The following is a 16,641-nucleotide window of genomic DNA, read 5'->3' as shown; positions in this document are numbered from 1 at the left end:
CTTTTTTAAAGCCCCTGTGCTGGGAAATGTCACTTGGCTCTGCTGAGGGGACAGAACATCCTGATTTAGGTCCCCACTGCTGGGCAGAGAGGGGGCCCTGCCCATCCCTCGATCCCTGCTGGATGGGTCCCTGGCATCGATCCCAAGTGGAGCTGGAATTGTGACAGGAGGAAAGGGCTGAGGTGGAGGGTGGGACCTCCCCATGCTCAGAGGGGCTGTGGGTGGGGCAGAGCCCTGTTCCCACCACAGGGATTGCAGCATTCCCAGCACATCCCAGGGGTCACCTTCCAAAGCCCTTCCACACCAGTGTCCCTGGGCGTGCAGTGGGGTCAGAGCCCTGAGAGGTCCCACCCAACAGAGCCCAGTGACCCCTCAGATGGGTTTGGGGACTGCCAGACACCGTCCCCCCAAAGAGGAAAGGCTCCAGAGAACGGGGCTCAGCCAGAGCCAGACACCTCAGGGCACTTGCCTGCCTCCAGGAGGGTTTCACAGCAATGGAAGTAAAGAGACCACCCCTGTCACACTGTCCTACCAAACCCAGATCAGGGTGTGCCACCACGGCCTGTCCTTAAAGAGCACAGCCTGGAGTTTGGTCTCCAGTTAGTCTGGGGTCAGATTCCAGGACACATTTGCTGGGTTCTAAATGTTAATTCCCGTATTTTCTTCCCTCCTTGTTTCATCCTGGAATCCTCAGGCTCTGAGCAGGTCCCTCTCACTGAAAGGGGAGGTGAGGAAGGTGGGGTGAGCAGTTGGGGTTCTGGAGGAAGGTCCTTCCCCACAGCCACCCAAGAGGACCAGCTTTGCAGGGAGAAGAAAACAGAGACACCCCTGTGCTTTCTGTGCACTGTTCTCACGCTCAGGAGAGTGAGCCTGGACTTGCTTTTCTTCCAAACCCCTCCAACCCTTGTATTTCAGGGTTAACCACTGCTTTTCCTTCAGCAGCAGCATTAATAAGGTCCCTGTGGGGAATGTTACAGCCCTGCTCTCCTGGGAGCATCTCTGGAATACCAAACTCTGATGGTTGCTCTTGGCTGGGGTGACCACAGCCTGGACCGGTGGCTCTGGGGCAGCCTGGGAGGAGATGGGAATGTCGTGGGGAGGCTGGGCTGGGCCAGGCTGGATGGGACATGATTCCAGTTCTCCTGGAGCATCTGGCCTGCAGTTGGCAGACACAACACTCAACAGCTTTCCTGGAGCTGAGGAAAGAAAAACGACGGAGTAAAAAATAGTCCTGATCCCCGGGGAGTCTTGTTCATTAAAAGACAACGTGGTTTATGGCTCACACGTCCTTCCCTCACTGCTCTCCCCCGAGCAGGACTCAGCCAGACAATAACTGAGGCTCCAGGAACCCTCCAAATCATCCCTGGAGCCATAACTCAGCCTCTGTCAGCGGCTCCGTCAGTCCCACCCCGGGACCACCCCAAGTGCAGGATCCCCCCACCCTCCCCTCGCTGCTGACCCTGTCCCACCACAGCCGTGGGGAATATGAGCTCACTGATTAGAAATCAATGGGACTTCAGCTCACACCTGAGCCTGCTGCACCGGAGGCTGCTCCCTACCCTGCCTGGCCTCTCCGTGCCCGCTCAGCAGATTCCGGCACACGGAGCTGTTGAGGAGGTGATCCGAGAAAAATTCCTGCTTGGGAAAGGAGAGCCCCCAGCTAGCCCCAGGGATGGAATCTTTCCAAGTTTCCCCCATGGGTCATGATCTGCTGAGCCCGAAAGTCCCCCAGTCCCCACAGGGATGGGCTGGTCCATCCTCAGGGACTTTTCAGGGACAGGGAAAATGGGCAGGACCAGGGAAGAAGATCTCTGTCATGCAGTACAAAGGTGCTGTTGGCAGTCCAGAAGGTGGGAATGCACAGCCCGGTGCGGGTGACACCCTGGGGAGGTGACAACAACCACCAGCTCACCACCATCACCCTGCTCTGCTCTCTTCACAGGGGCTCCTCCAATCCCCAGCGATGCTGCTGGAAGAACCAGGGAGCAGATCCATCCTCTCCAAACCCCTCCTCCTCCTCCTGCCACACAGGAAACTCGCCCGTTCCAACCCCGCTGTCATTGCTGAGCTCTGGGAAGACCAAAACCATTCTGTGCTCACCTCATGCACCTTTGAACACCTCCTGCTTTCTCCTCCAGCCCTCTCCATCCTGCAGCTTGGGGGCCAAGCTTGAGCATCCAGGCCAAATCCAGACCCTCCACAGGGTTTTCCCCACCTCTGCATCAACCAAGAAGGCTCCCAACAGTTCATTCCCAGCTCTCAGCTCTGATTCTTCAGCACCATCTTCCTGTTTCCTGCTCAGAGGTGGCACCTGCCCTCCAGATCCAGCATGTGAAGAGCCCGCCTTGTCCTGGACTTCCTCCAGTCCAACTGGATTTGCATTCCAGGCTAACGATGTGCCAGTTGCCTTTCCAACAGATCTTCCCAGAACTCTCCCAGCTGGCCAGTTCCTGTGCTTGGTAGCAGAAACGCTCTGGAGCTGCTGCAAACCCTCCTTTAAATATGTTTTGAATGTTTCCGTTGCATCTCACTCACATCCCACAGCCGGGCTGGGAAATCTAAAATACATCTGAAAACCCGAGTCATGATCATTACTGAACATTAGAGAGCATCACTGGAGGATTAAATCCATATTTCTGTATGGAAACAGAGGCTGGATGCCCAGCACGGGGCTGCACCACACACACGGAGAGCTGCTCACCAAGGACGTGTCCGGCTCCCATCCCACTTGGAGCACCACTTTGTGTTGCTGCTGCTCTTCCCCTCAGGAGGATCCCGAAGCACTTTTTCCCAGCGTGTGCAGCCACCACTTCCCCACAGAAATGCGGATTTCTGCTCCCAGACTTGGCGGCTCCACCAGCGGCGCAGACAGGAGAGGGAGGCAGAGTGGGAGAAGTTTCTGGAATCAGCTCTGCTCAGCTACATCCATCGGCTCAGCTCCCAACCCCTTTAGGTACTAGAGGGCTTCTGGAAGGTTCTCCAATTAAAGACCCGGGTTCTGGTTTATGAATTTATCCCGTGGCTCCCCAGATCTCTCTCTAAAAGGTCAGTCTCCCTTTATTTTGTGTCCGAGGGAGCAGCCTTAGAGCCTTTGGGGATTCCCTCTGGGATCACCTCTGGCTCTTGCTGATCTCTCTCCCCTTCTTGACTCTGCTTCCATCTCACCTTTGCTCGAGAAGCTGGTTTAGTCTGGTTTGTCCACCTGGAGAAGGGAAGGATCCAGGGAGAACTTAGAGCTCCTTCCAGTGTCTACAGGGGCTCCAGCAGAGCTGGAGAGGGAATTGGGACACGGCATGGAGGGCAAGGACACAGGGAATGGCTTCCCACTGCCAGGGGGTGGGGTTAGATGGGATATTGGGAAGGAATTCCTGGCTGTGAGAGTGGTGAGGGGCTGGGATGGAATTCCCAGAGCGGCTCTGGCTGCCCCATCCCAGGGCCAGGTTGGATGGGGCTTGGAACAACCTGGGATGGTGGAAGGTGTCCCTGCTCATGGCAGGGAGTGGGACTGGATGATTTTGGAGGTCTCTTCTAACCCAGCCCATCCTGGGTTTCTCTAATTCTATGGAACATGCATTTGAGAAGCCCCTCGGAGCGTTCACCCTCTGCTCCGCTGGGTTTGCTGGCTCCATCCCACCCCTGCACAAGCAAACGAGTCCTGCAGCCAAGCAGAGCCTTCCCAGAGCCAGCCCCACTTCCCCATGGGATTAGTGCTCATATTTAACACTGCAGATAATCATAAATACAGGGAGAACCTGCATTAGTTCCACCCAGGGCCCTGCAAACCCCTGGAATTAGGGAGTTAATGCCAGACTGGAGTGTGCCACTATTATTTCCCCATTCTCCAAATCCTCCCTCTCTGATGGATGCACTCCAGGGAATCTCTGGAGTGTCTCTGCAAGACACTTCCGTAGTAATTTGACTGCGAGGGTTTTGCTGCTGTGCTCCCGAGCAATTGGAGCAGAATCAGCACTTCCCTTGATCCTGGGAATCTTTGATAGCAGAGCTGCTCCAGCCCTGCATGACCCGTGTGTTTTACAGTCCCCGAGGTGGAGATCCCAGACCCCGTCACCCGAGGACATCACCAGCAAAGGAGACACTGGCATCTGTCACCAGTGTCCCTTCACGTGCTGGGAATCCAAACTCCAGGGAATTAAAACAAGGCAGAGAGTGAGGCTGGGCCAGAGTTGGTGGCTGGGAGCTCATCCTGGCTTTTCTCTGACCAGGAATATGGAATCACAGAATGCCAGGATGGTTTGAGTGGGGAGGGATCCATAAAACCAATGCCACCCCCTGCCATGGCCAGGGACACCTTCCACTGTCCCAGGTTGTTCCAAGCCCCATCCAGCCTGGCCTTGGACACTTTCAGGGATCCAGGGGCAGCCACAGCTTCCCTGGGCAACCTGTGCCAGGGCTTCACCATCCTCTTTGTCAGGAATTCCTTCCCAATATCCCGCTTAACCCTGCTCTCTGGCAGGGAAGCTGTTCCTGGTGTCCTGTCAGTCTCTCTTGGAGCACCTTTAGGCTCTGGAAGGGGCTCTAAGTTCTCCAGCCTGAACATTCCCAGATCTCCCACTTTCCTTCCCCTCCTTGGGGTGACCCACCAGGTCCATTCCAGGGGGGCACTTCAGTGGTTCCCTGCAGAGCCCTGGTTTGAGGGTGGGACTCCAAACCCATCTCCCCATTTCTCCATTTTCCCTTTCCTAGGACAGAAACAAATTCATTCCATAGAGGAAGAAGCTGTGGGAGGACAATGAGGGAGCTCACAAATCCCTCATATCCCTGTGTGAGGACTGTGCTGGGAGCCCTGGACTCCCTGGAGTCCTTTAAGGTTAATAAATTGGCTTTTCTCACAAAGGCAAGATTATCCTTTGGGATTTATCCCCACAGGGTTTTGCAGCAGCACAGTTACAGACAGGCTCCAATAGGTGCTAGAAGTCCATTCTGGGCTGGGAAATGCTCCAGCCTGGCTGTTCCCTCTGCCACAGAAACCTTGGATCAGAAGGTGGGAGAGCAAAGCTCACCCTGTCCTGCCGGATTCCTCATCTGTGGCTCTCCAAACTGGCTCTTGGGATGTGGCAGAACCGGGGGTGGGCAAAGGAGACCCATGGCCTTACCCAGCAACAGCATTTTCCTGCTTTTTTATCCTGGAAAAAGAGAAGCCAAGGCACGACACGTGGAATTGTCCCTCAGCACATCAGAGCTGGATCTCAGCCACCCAGCAGGTGACAAAGAGGGACCACGTGTGGCTTTGTCTTTATTCCCCAGGGCTCCCAGCCCTGAATACTGGGTGGAACTGGGACAGCACAGCACAGCCCAATCCTGCCTGGCAGATCCAGCCTGGCAGGTGCAGGAGAAGCAGCAGCTTCGGTGCTATTTCAGTCCAACCAAGAGCTGCAAAATCCATGGAAAATAGAAATCTTTGACAGCCAGATACAAACCTTGCCTTTCCCAAGCTGTTTGAAATCTGGGGTTGGTGCCTGGGGTTGGTGCTGTCACTCGTCCCTTCCCACACCCCTCGGACAGCCGGATCCTGGAGCAGCCCCGCTGTGCCAGGCATTCCCTGCCCGTTCCGGGCACAGGCAGCAGTGGCACTGAGTGGCACTGAATCCCAGGCTGTCGGAGCCGCTCTCCAAAACTGTCAGGGAATCTGAGAAATCCAAGTGTAAAATCAGCAGGTTTTGTGGGACAGCGGGCACAGACTGTCCATATGTTCCCCACACACATCACCAGTCAGCTGGGAAATGCTCACAGCTCCCAGCCTCTCATTTTGCCATTTTCCCCGGTTGGATTTGTCAGGGAGATGTCGCTGCCAGCCCCAGACCTCAGGAAAGGCTCAGCTCCGTGTGTCCCAGATGGACTTTCCTCCCGGCTGGGCTTTGATCAAGGCAAGGAAGCAGCAGGGGGGTGGTTATTGCCTCAAAATGTGGCTGTGGAAGCGTTGGGAAGTGTTTGTCCGGGTGGGCTCCCAGTAGCTGCACTCCTGCCTCCTTCCTCCCTCAGGTTTCTGCCCTGGGGGACACACCAGGGACCAGCTGCACCCCAAAAGTTCTGCAGGGACTCAGCTCCTGTCCTGGCTTCACTCCAGGAGGGAGAGCACAGTGCATTCCCAGGCCATTCCTTCTCCTGATTGAATCCCCAGCGTCGCTTTCAGGTCTGGGCTTTCCATCAGATGTGGGGTACAGGGATCCATGGGGGTTTGGGGTGCAGGGATCCATGGGGGTTTGGGATGCAGGGATCCACAGGGGTTTGGGGTGCAGGAGGATGAGGGGTACTGAGGCACTGACTCTGGTGGGAACAGAAGTTGAGAAGCAGCCATGCTTCCAGCACTTCTGGGAAGCACAGATTCATGGTAACACTTTTTGAGGTTTTTTTCCCTCTCATCCCTGCCAGAGAGGAAGGACAACGAAAGGATTATGGGTAGGAGTTTGTCAGAAAAAAAAAAAAAAAAGACACTAAAAAACGAGATCTTCCCCAGTGTTCCTCTGTTCAGGGGGAGCTGAACCAACGTGACTCTTCTTCACTCTGCTCATCCTTCCATCAGGATCTGGAGAGGATGGAATTGTTCAGCCCAGTGTTTTTACCTCTGGGATTCCTCATCTGTGTTACCAGCCTGGCTTTGTCTGTGGGCTCTGAATTAAGGGTGTCCAGGAAAACCCTGTTAATCCCCAAAGCTGGAGGGAAAGCTCATCCCTCCCTGGTGAACCCACCTGGAGGCAGAGCTGCTGGTACCCAGTGGCTGAAAAAGCCAGAAGGGATGGGAAAATATGGGAACCTAAACCTTGGCACCCGGATTCAGAGCAATTCCTGCAATTTGGGAGGAGTTATTGGAGGAGATGCTTGGACTTGCTGGCTGAATCAAGGGCATGGCATGAGGAGCAGCAGAGCCAGGGAGTCGAGCCCAGCTTTGCAAGGGAGAATTAATTCCTGGAGCACCACAAAGTTTGGTTTAAAATTCCCAGGAGCCCGAGTGTAGGCTGGAGCTGGTTATTTATCAATCCCTTCCACGGAGAGCCCTGCCCAGCTGCTGCCAGTCATGTCCTGGCAGTGTGGACCCAGTGAAGACCCTGTGGCAGGAGGGCAGCCCGGGGCTGGCACCCTGACTGCTCGGCAGGGGAGCCATCCCTCGTCCTGGAAGGAGGCCCAGGGAGCTTTGGGATGCAGCCACCCCTCTCCATGGATCCAGGCTGGCTGCTGGCAGCAGCTCTGCTGGGCTGGGCAGCGCTGGCACTGCCAGCTCCGAGCTGGCACCTGCTGCAGGCCGGGGAGAGCCGGAGCCTTTGAAATGGAATGAACGGAAAATCAGCCGGAACCTGGAGTCTCCACAGGGGAACGTGGCCAGGAAAACAACAACAGAACCAAGGGAGAGATGAGAGTGGAAAAGGCTTCAACAGCTTAATTTGCCGTTGTGACACCGCTGCGTGTTTTGGGGAAGCAGGAGCAGAGCGGAGCCTCCGGCTCTGCCACGCAGGTCGAGGAAAATTTCAGGGCATATCTCAGAGGGACAAAAACAATTTAAGGGATGAAATAACTGGAAAAAGTGAGACAGAGAAAATAAAATCCTGAGAGTGATCCCAAGGGTTTTAGGTTTATTGGGCTGATAACAGTCCCAAATTCCCCCAGCCTTTTTTAGGGATGTGGCAGCCCAGTGCTGAGGTTTTGTGGCCCATTCCATGTGTCCCATGCCGTGCCATGTGTCCTGTGCCAAGGCTGTGTGTCCTGTGCCATGTGTCCCATGATGTGCCACGTGTTCCATGCCACGCCATTCCATGTGTCCTGTGCTGTGCCATGTGTCCCATGATGTGCCACGTGCTCCATGCCATGCCGTGTGTCCCGTGCTGTGCCACAGCCTTGTGCTCTTCTCCCTTTCCCACCCCCAAGCAGGTTCAGCTCCACCCCATCCCCACTCCATGGCCACCTCAGAGCCCCAGGCAGCCGGACAGAGCTGGGAAGACAGGCAGGAGGCAGGAAACCCCCCCGGCACCATGCACAGGTCTGGGCACAGATGCCACATGTGCCCCCAGTGCCACGTGTGACCCAAAGGTGACCACAATTCCTCACCTACAGCTGCCAGCGCTGTCGAGTTCCCCCACTCCCATCTCCAGTGCCACATTCCAGCTCATTAATTTCCATCTAGAGGCTCTGGAGGGACCTGAGGAACTTGGGGATGATTTTTCTTCCCGGTTTTCAAGTCTGAGCTCGTGTGAGAAGAACCACGCGCAGGCCCCGGTCTCCTCATGCTGACCCCACTGCTTTGGGCCCTGATTCCCAAAGAATGTTCCCAATTTGTCACTGGCCCCTGTCATGCTCCAGCCAGGATCCACTTGAAGGGACGGGAAGCAGAGCCAAAGCAAACACAGCATGTGGGATCTGCCCCGGGAACGCCAGAGCTGCCCCCACAGCCCGGCGCTGAGCCCATCCCTCCTTCCTGACAGGGCAGCTCCAAGCAGCCTTGGGAGACAAATATCCTGGAAAATACCCCCCAAAATTAATTCTTCCACGTTGCCACCTCCAGAATTAATGAGATCATGTCTTCAGCTCTAATTGGGCAAACGGAAACGCTCGTTTCCACAGGGAGTTGGGCTCTGGTAAGGAGTCATTAATCAGTGGGAGTGGGGAGTGCCAGAACCATTGAGTCCCACCAGGACACGTCCTGGCGCCCCTGGAATTGGGACCCCCCTGGTGTTGGTGGCTGCCAGCCCACCCCACAACCCCATATGGGCATGGCCTCATCCAGGGCCAGCAGGAGGAGGTGGAACCCTGAACCGGGACAGGCCTTGGAGACCCCTGGAAGGGGCTGAGATGGGGGAGCAGGGAGGTGCTGGCAGCAGCCACTGGCTGATCCCTCCTCACGGGGAGCCCAGGGATGATCCCCTTCCTGCCCCATTTCTTAGTCTAAAGCAAAGATGGATTTTCATCCCAGGACTGGCATCACAGATACATTTTTATTTATATTTTGTGGAGAGGAACCTGTGGAGAGCCCATGGAAGGCCAGGGATGCTGCTGGGCCACCTGAATCTGTGATTCCTCCCCTCTCTCCCATCACCTGGCAATTGTGGGCACCCTGGGAGCTGTACATGATCTTTGTGCCCACCACTCTACCAGCCCACCATCCCATTATCCCACAATCCCTGAATCCCATCATCCCACTGCCCTCCCCTCCCACAGCACCAAGTGCCTGCATGACTCCTCCACCCACCAGCCCACTCCAGACTCCCCCAGACCTGAGCCCATCCTCACCAAAGCCCCCCCAGTCCTCTCCCTCCCCTGGGCCAGGAGCATTAATTGGATCCTGCCATCCCATCTGGAGCTGATCAGCTCCGGCTGCCTCAGGATGTCGCTGATGGAAACTCCAATGTTTGATTTCCAGGGGCTTCTGTCACTTCCCACCAGGAGAAGTGATAACCAGGGGGTGACCCCTGTCACCCCACAGGAGCAGCTCTCCCAGGACACGTGGGATGCTCAGAGATTCCCAAGTGAACCTTGCAAGCCCTTGTCATTGGGGCCACAGAGTTAATCCGGCTCCTAAAGCCTTTGGGATTTGGAACATCACAATCTTGACCCTCAGTGCCCCTCATGCTCTCTCCTCCCCCAGCCTGGGATTCATCCTCACTTTTTTGGGTGCACACACAACCCTGGAGGATCCTGAAGGATCACAGAGATTCAAAGGCACCATTCTGGGAGTCAAACATAAATTCTGCTTTTATTAAGTAGAGTAAATGTCAGGGGTGAAACAAAGCAGAGGAGGATGGAGAGAAGAGGAGGATTTCATGGATTTCATTCCAGCTTCCCTTTCCTTTTTCTCCTGCTCCCGGCTCTGGCTGCCTGCAGTTGTTCATTTAAATCCAATAGGGAGAGCCCAGCCTGTGCCTGCTTTCCACAGGGATTTTCTGCACCATTGCCATGAGGAACAGCAGAGAATCATGGAGTCATGGAATCCCAGGATGGTTTGGGTGGGAAGTGACCTTCAAGATCATCTCATTCCCCTGCCATGGGCAGGGCCACCTTGCCCCACTCCAGGTTGTTCCAAGCCTCATGCAACCTGGCCTTGGACACCTGCCCATGCAGTGGCATTTGTCTGGAAGCTGAAAGCCTCGGTCGCTGCTCAGGATGGACTGGCAGTGCCTTGGACCTCGATCCAAGAGGATTCCCTGCAGCTCCTGCCTGCTTCACTGGATCCAGAACATTCCCTGGCAGACAGGAGGCCTTGGCACTGCCCAGCAGAGCAGGCAAAGCCACCAGGTAAAGGCTTGGTGACAGAATCCCTCCTGGCTTCCAGGGATTCCCAGACAGGAGGGGATGATGGCAGGAGCAGCAGGATGGCCCTGTGGGGACAGAGATCTGATTCCCTCCTCAGCATCCCAGGCCTGAGGCTCCAGGGAAGAGCCAAGCCCTGGTTCAAAGGCCAAACCCCCCAGGTGAAGTTTCCCTTAACTTGACAAGACAGCTCCACATTTGTGTCACATTCCCGCCTGCTTTAATTGCTCCAGCACGGCTGCTTTTCCACAGAGCCCGGAGCCAGCGCAGGCCTCGGAGATTCTCCCAGGAATGACATGCCTGGACAGGACACCCTGCAGCTCCCAACGCCTCCATGGCTCCATCCCTGCCCCTCTGGAGCACAGGGATGTCCATAGCCAGTGCTGAGAGCAGCGGAGCCGCTGGAGCACCGGTGCTGCCTCATGTGCCAAGGCACAAATCCGGGAGGACAGGAGTTCCCAGGCAATGTTTTCCCTCCTTCCAGGTTTAGTTCTTCTTGTTGGAGCTGTTTTATCCACACACAGCAGCAGGGAAATGGCTGAACAAAGAGGCTCCTTTTCTCACTCCCTGTTATCTGTGAGTCTCAGGAATGCGGCTGGATTGGAGCCCCGGGAATCACGGAATGCCTCAGGTGAAGAGTTTGCTGGGGTGGGCTCAGGAGCTGGGGGAGCATCAGGACACATTAAACCAATGCCACCCTGCTCAGCTCCTTCCAAAAGCAGGGAATTTTCTCCTCCTGTGTTCAGGACAAGTGGCTTTATCCAGGCATCAAGGTTGATTTTGGGGTTGTCACTGGGGCAGTGACACCTTCCACTGGATCAGGTTGATCCAAATCTTGTCCAACCCGGCCTTCAGCATTCCTGGGATGGAAATTCCAGCTCCATCCTTGCCTCAGCTTCTGCCCCCCAAGTCCAGATATTGCACTGCATGGATCCATGAGGCACCAGCCAAAAACCTTCTAAGCTTGCAGTTGTGGGAAATTTTCTCACAAAATCCTTCCTCGGGAAATGAGCTGCAAGCCCAAAATCCAGCTCCACACCAGGGCTGTGCTTTAGTAAATCTCAGGGGCTGAGGTTAAGAGGGTCCATCCTGCTGGGAGCACCTGCCTGGCAGGGGACCGCCACTCTGGGTGACTCCTCCTGGAGAATATGATCCGAATTCTTTCCAAGAGAGAGGATGGATCCAACCTCAAAATAAAACCAAAGGTAAATGAGTTGTTTTGTCCTTTATTCTTATGTCTAAACCATCCCATGTTGAGGATCCCAAGTGGTTGGTGTGTTCTGTGGTATCAGGAATGTCATGGAGGAGATGGATGGCAGGCACAGGCATCTCTAAGAGCATCCCGTTCCATGGGCAGGGACACTTCCCACTGCCCCAGCTTGCCCCAAGCCCTGTCCAACCTGGCCTTGGCCACGTTCAGGGATGAGGAGTCTCCAGTGAAAAACCCTAAAGGAAGCAAAGGCTCCTTTGTGCCTCTGAATTCCCCCTCTCCTCCCTATCCCCCATTTTTCTGTGTCATCCTCGCAGAGCCTCCTCCAGTTATCCTGGTGATCCCAAAAATGCCGATCCCATGCATCCCAGCTGCTCTCCCCTGGTGACAGGGAATGACAGGGAACACATCACTGCCCTCCCAGCCCAGCTGCAAAAGCTCCAGCCTGACAAAGTGTGCAGAAAGCATTTTGGACTAGGACCCGCATCCAGGGCAGACGGAGAAGGGGGAATGGAAGGACCTCTTGGCAGGAGATAAGGAGCCACAGGAAGCCTGCAAGCACAAAAAGCTTTGAGCCCCCGAAATTCCCGAGGGGAGAGCAGCGCCACAAAATAATTGCTGAAAGAATGCAGCTTGATTGCAGCCAGCAGGGAGAGCCTCCAATCCCGCCTGGAATGAAAGCCCGGGGTGATGGCTCCGGGGGAAGAGGAGTTATCAGCCTGGGAGCAGTGATTTATTCCATGAAGGGGATTAAGAGTCCAAAAGTTAATGGACCTAATGGAAAGCAGGATGGCTGAGGGCTCCAAAGAGGGGGACGTGGCTGGGAGAGGGGCATGTGGAACTTGGAGGCAGTGCCAGGGAGCACCCAAAAGTCCTCAGCACTCGCCCAGGGCTTTCTGCACCCTCTGGGCTGGGACAGGCAGACAGAAGTCCTGCAGGGATGCAGCCAGGAAAGAAACATCTGGAGTCAGGAGACATCCTCCCAATGGCATCAGCAGGAAGTGGCTGCTGGGCAGCTTTCATGGAAATATGGAATTTGGGTGGAAGGGACCTTTCAAGGTCACCAGTCCATCCCCTGCCAAGCACAGGGACACCTTCCACTATCCCAAACCCCATCCAACCTGGCCTTGGACACTTCCAGGGATGGGGCAGCCACAGCTTCTCTGGGAAACTTCTGGGACAGAAGCTGTGGACGCCCTCACTCTCTGCTCTGCTCCTTCACCTCTCCACAGACTGGCAGCAAAGCCCAAATCCTGCGCCAGCTGATCTCACCAGAGCTGGGGAGTGCTGCCAGCCATTCAGCCAACATTCCCGAGCTGCTCGTCCATCCCTCCTCCATTCAGCCCTGCTCTCCTGCCAGGTGCCTCGCCAGGGAGGGAGGGGATCCTGTCACCCGCTAACAAAAATCCTGTGCAAATCACATTCCGCTAAAAGGCCCTGGTCATTTTAGTGTTTATTGAAGTGGTTTCTCTTTAGTTCTTTTTCTTTCAGGCTTGTTGAGAATTTTGGAGTGCAGCTGCCAAAACTGAAATGTTTGACCGGTCCCAGTGATGCTTCTGTTGGCCTCTTTCCCTTCCTTTCTCTCTCCCTGTGCTCCAAAGGCTCTGGCTCAGGCTCTGCTGTCTCCACGTCACCTCAGCTCATTCTGCCTCCACATCCTCTGCATCCCTCTGGCTCCTCTTGGCTCCTTGGCTGCCCCTGAGCATCACCTGCATACTCAGGTGCTTCCAGATGTGAGGATTTTCCCCTTTGGATGCTTTCTCCACACAAACCCATTTGTCCTGAGGGCATCTTCCTTAAAACTCCTCACCCAAAGCTCTATCCTTTCTCCCTGCCCAGGAGAGAGTTCTCCTGTTCCTCCAGTGGAGGTGGAAGAGGCACTGGGAGCCCTTTGCCACCCCCAGGTGAGGAAGAGGAGGATGTCCCACTCTTGGGTACAGCTCCCAAGAAAGGAGCAGAGAGCGTCAAGCAGCCAGGTTTTCCACTGGGAATGGTGGGGTAAGTGTTCCAAACCTGAGTTCCTCAGAGGAAAATGAGCAGGGAGGGCCAGGGAAGGAAGGTGTTTGGAGAAAAAAGATGTTTCCCGCTTTCTGGAAAATACAGAATCCAAAATCCAAGGCATAGGCACCTGGCTGGGACATCAACTGAGACAGTGCTAAAGGGATCCAGAGTCCCCTTCTGCCTCTTCCAGCACATTCCCCTGATCCCTGGGGATCCTGGACAACCCTGTTGCTCCCCACTTCCCATCAGGACATTCCAGGCAATGCTGGATCCGTGTCGTTTTTACCATTATAGAGAGGACAAAACCGAGGCTGGACCAAAAAAATGCAGCCAGAACCTTTTCCCTGAGGCTCCATGCCCACCCCTGCCTGCGGCCAGCAGCGAGCTGCCCCCATCCCGGTGTGTCCTGGTCCCTGTGCCACATCCTCGCAGGGATGCAGGAGGATCCCACCACGCCCAGCCCGGCTCCTTCCCGCTTCACTGTCAGCGTGTGCTGGATCCACACCCCGTCTGCTCCGCCGGAATTCACGCCGGGAGCCGCCGCTGTTGCCGTGTTTAATCCGCTAATGGCATTAATTCCCGATTAAATTAACCAGTGCAAATATGCTGCTGGTTTGGTTGGGAAGGAGGGGGGTTGTGCCTCTCCCTCCCCCACCCTTTTATGCTGGAAAAGACACTGGAGCATTTGTTAGCGGAGAGAGAGGGGAGGAAAAAAAATCCCACAAAGAATCGCAGCATTTATGTAGATACGGGAAAAAAAAATAATAAATGGCAGATTATTTTTCAAAAAAAGGCAAAGAAAACTCGCCTTTTTCTTGCAAACAAGCTGCCTTCCCTCTGGGAAGCGGCTTCCAGCGCTCAGCCCCAGCCTGCTGGGAAGACAAAAGGCTCTCTCGGCGGGGCAGCGGCCGGGAACGCCGGGACAGCGCCGGGACAACGCCGGGACAACGCCGGGACAACGCCGGGAGCGCGGCGAGGCTGCTCGGCAGCAGCCCCCGGTGCTGCCCGAGCCCAGCTCACATTTCAAAGCTCTTGGTTTTTCCATTGAATGCCCTTTCTCCCCCTCTTTTTTTTTTTTTTTTTTTTTTTTTTTTTTTTTTTTAATGCTTCCATGTATTCAAAGCAGAGTTATGATCAAAATCCGACGCAGGGCTGCAAGCGGGGGGTTGAGTTGCATTTTGGCACAGATGGGGCTCATCCCTTCTGCAGGAGGCTCTTTGCCAAAAGACATCTCGGAGTGGAAGGAATTCAAAAAATCAGGGATTTTGCATATTATGGAGCTTTATTTGTCCCGTCGAGGGAGGTGAGAGGAAGCGTGAAGGGCTTGAGTGCAAAAAAAAATCTGGTGTGGGATTTACCTGTGACTGAGGCAGGTGAAAAGTGTTGGATGCTGGATTCTTCCCAGTGAATGAAGAGACAAAGGGGAGTCTCTTCCCTGTCTGACACTTTGGGAGCAGCAGATTTTCAGGCAGGGGAGGTGAAGTAAAAAATCTGGTCTGGATCCATGTATTTGTTCCTCCTCGGATGAGAGCGTTTGTCCCTCCTCAGAGGACTCTGCGCTGGCATTTGAGGTGAGGATGATTTGGGACAAGCACTAAAGGAAGCCTCCTGGTGGGAAACCATTCCCTGCTGCTGGAATTGTTTGTGGGAGATCCCAGGTCACACTAAACCATCACCTACATTCCTCACTGCTTTCCAGAGCATTTTGTCCTTCTGTTTATTGTCTTTGACTCCTTTATCGTCCCTTTTTGCTGCTCAAGCCCAGCATGAGCTGAATCTTTTCCAAATGGATTTTTGGATGAGGTGTCCCAGCCCTGCAGGAGACGAGCCCCTCACACCCCCATTCCTTTGATTTTTTCAGGAAAAGGTTATGGAGAGCTGCCTGAATTCAAGGCTGTGTGCCTGCATCACTCAGGCAGAGAGGGAGGACAGGGATTCCGTGTTCCGTGGTCATTGATGAAAATGATCCCATCCTAATCAGATTTCCAAATGGGAGCTTTCAGAGGGAGCACAGGCAAACGCATCCTGATGATTTGTTAACGTCGCTCGGAGACTCAGTCCCTAATTAATGGATTCATGGAAAGCGCACACGGAGCAGGTTGCAGATGCCACACCAGGTGCCACGGGGTGATTTCATTCATTAGGAATTCCTGGTCAGTGTTCCCAAAGCTCCGCCGGCTCTGCCATCTGACTCAGCCCCATGTGCCATCCGTGGGGGGAGGTCTCAGAACAGGCTGGTCCCCTCTCCTTGCCCATCCCGGGCTCCCTGCTCCTTGTGCCAATGGTGTGGATCCAGCTGTCCCTAAACCCTGCATCCCAAACCATCACCTGCATCCCAAATTTCATGCAACCTCCAGGAGAAGGACAGAGCCTCCCTGCCAAATCCCAGAAGCTCAGAGCTCCAGGGATGATTACCTGCTCCTGCCCCAGGGAAAAGGATGGAAATTCAGGTGCAATTTACACCAGGAATTCTCTGAATGGGACACAAGTGGCTGTTCTGGATGTACAAAACAGGGAGTGTGACATTTCCTGCTCCTCATGTCCCCTTCCAGTCGCGTGTGGAGAGGGGACAGATGGTGAGACCTCAAAGCATCCCTTCTCCCACCCGAGGTGATCCCTCCTGCTGCCACCTCCATCCCGTGTGGATTCAGGCCATCAGGGAGGGGCCACCACAAAACTCTCTCTGAAGTCCTTCTGTCACAGGGCCACCAAATGCTGGTTCCAAGGGCCCAGGGGAGGAAAGTTCATCCCAGCTGCAGCATTCATTGGATAATTTTTCCATGGGGATTTTCTTGCAGTTCTGTGTTAAAACCATGGCTTGGGACACGGGAACAGAACATCTGATTTCCTGGTTTGGGCAGCAGTCAATCTCAGATGAGGAATTTGGTTACCCCTGGGTGTCCAGACTACTGGAATTCGATGGGAAATCCGCCCCTAAGGCTGATGAAAGTCTGTCACATCACCCCAGACTGCCCTGGGACAGACAGACAGCCTATGGGAATCATTCATGTGGGAGCTGAAATACAGGGAATCCACTTGGGCAGGTCCCAAACAAGGGAAGGTGAAGAAGAAAGGCGATAATAGATCTGATAAGAGATCCCAGGCAATTCATTACTCCTGGTAATTGTCCTTTGTAATGCCTATTTCTTCCTTGTTGTGCCCATTATCGTGTGTGT

This window comes from Lonchura striata, chromosome 4A, assembly GCF_050655825.1.
Source record: "Lonchura striata isolate lonStrDom1 chromosome 4A, ASM5065582v1, whole genome shotgun sequence".
NCBI lineage: Eukaryota > Metazoa > Chordata > Aves > Passeriformes > Estrildidae > Lonchura > Lonchura striata.
Note: the sequence above shows the minus strand (reverse complement) of the source record.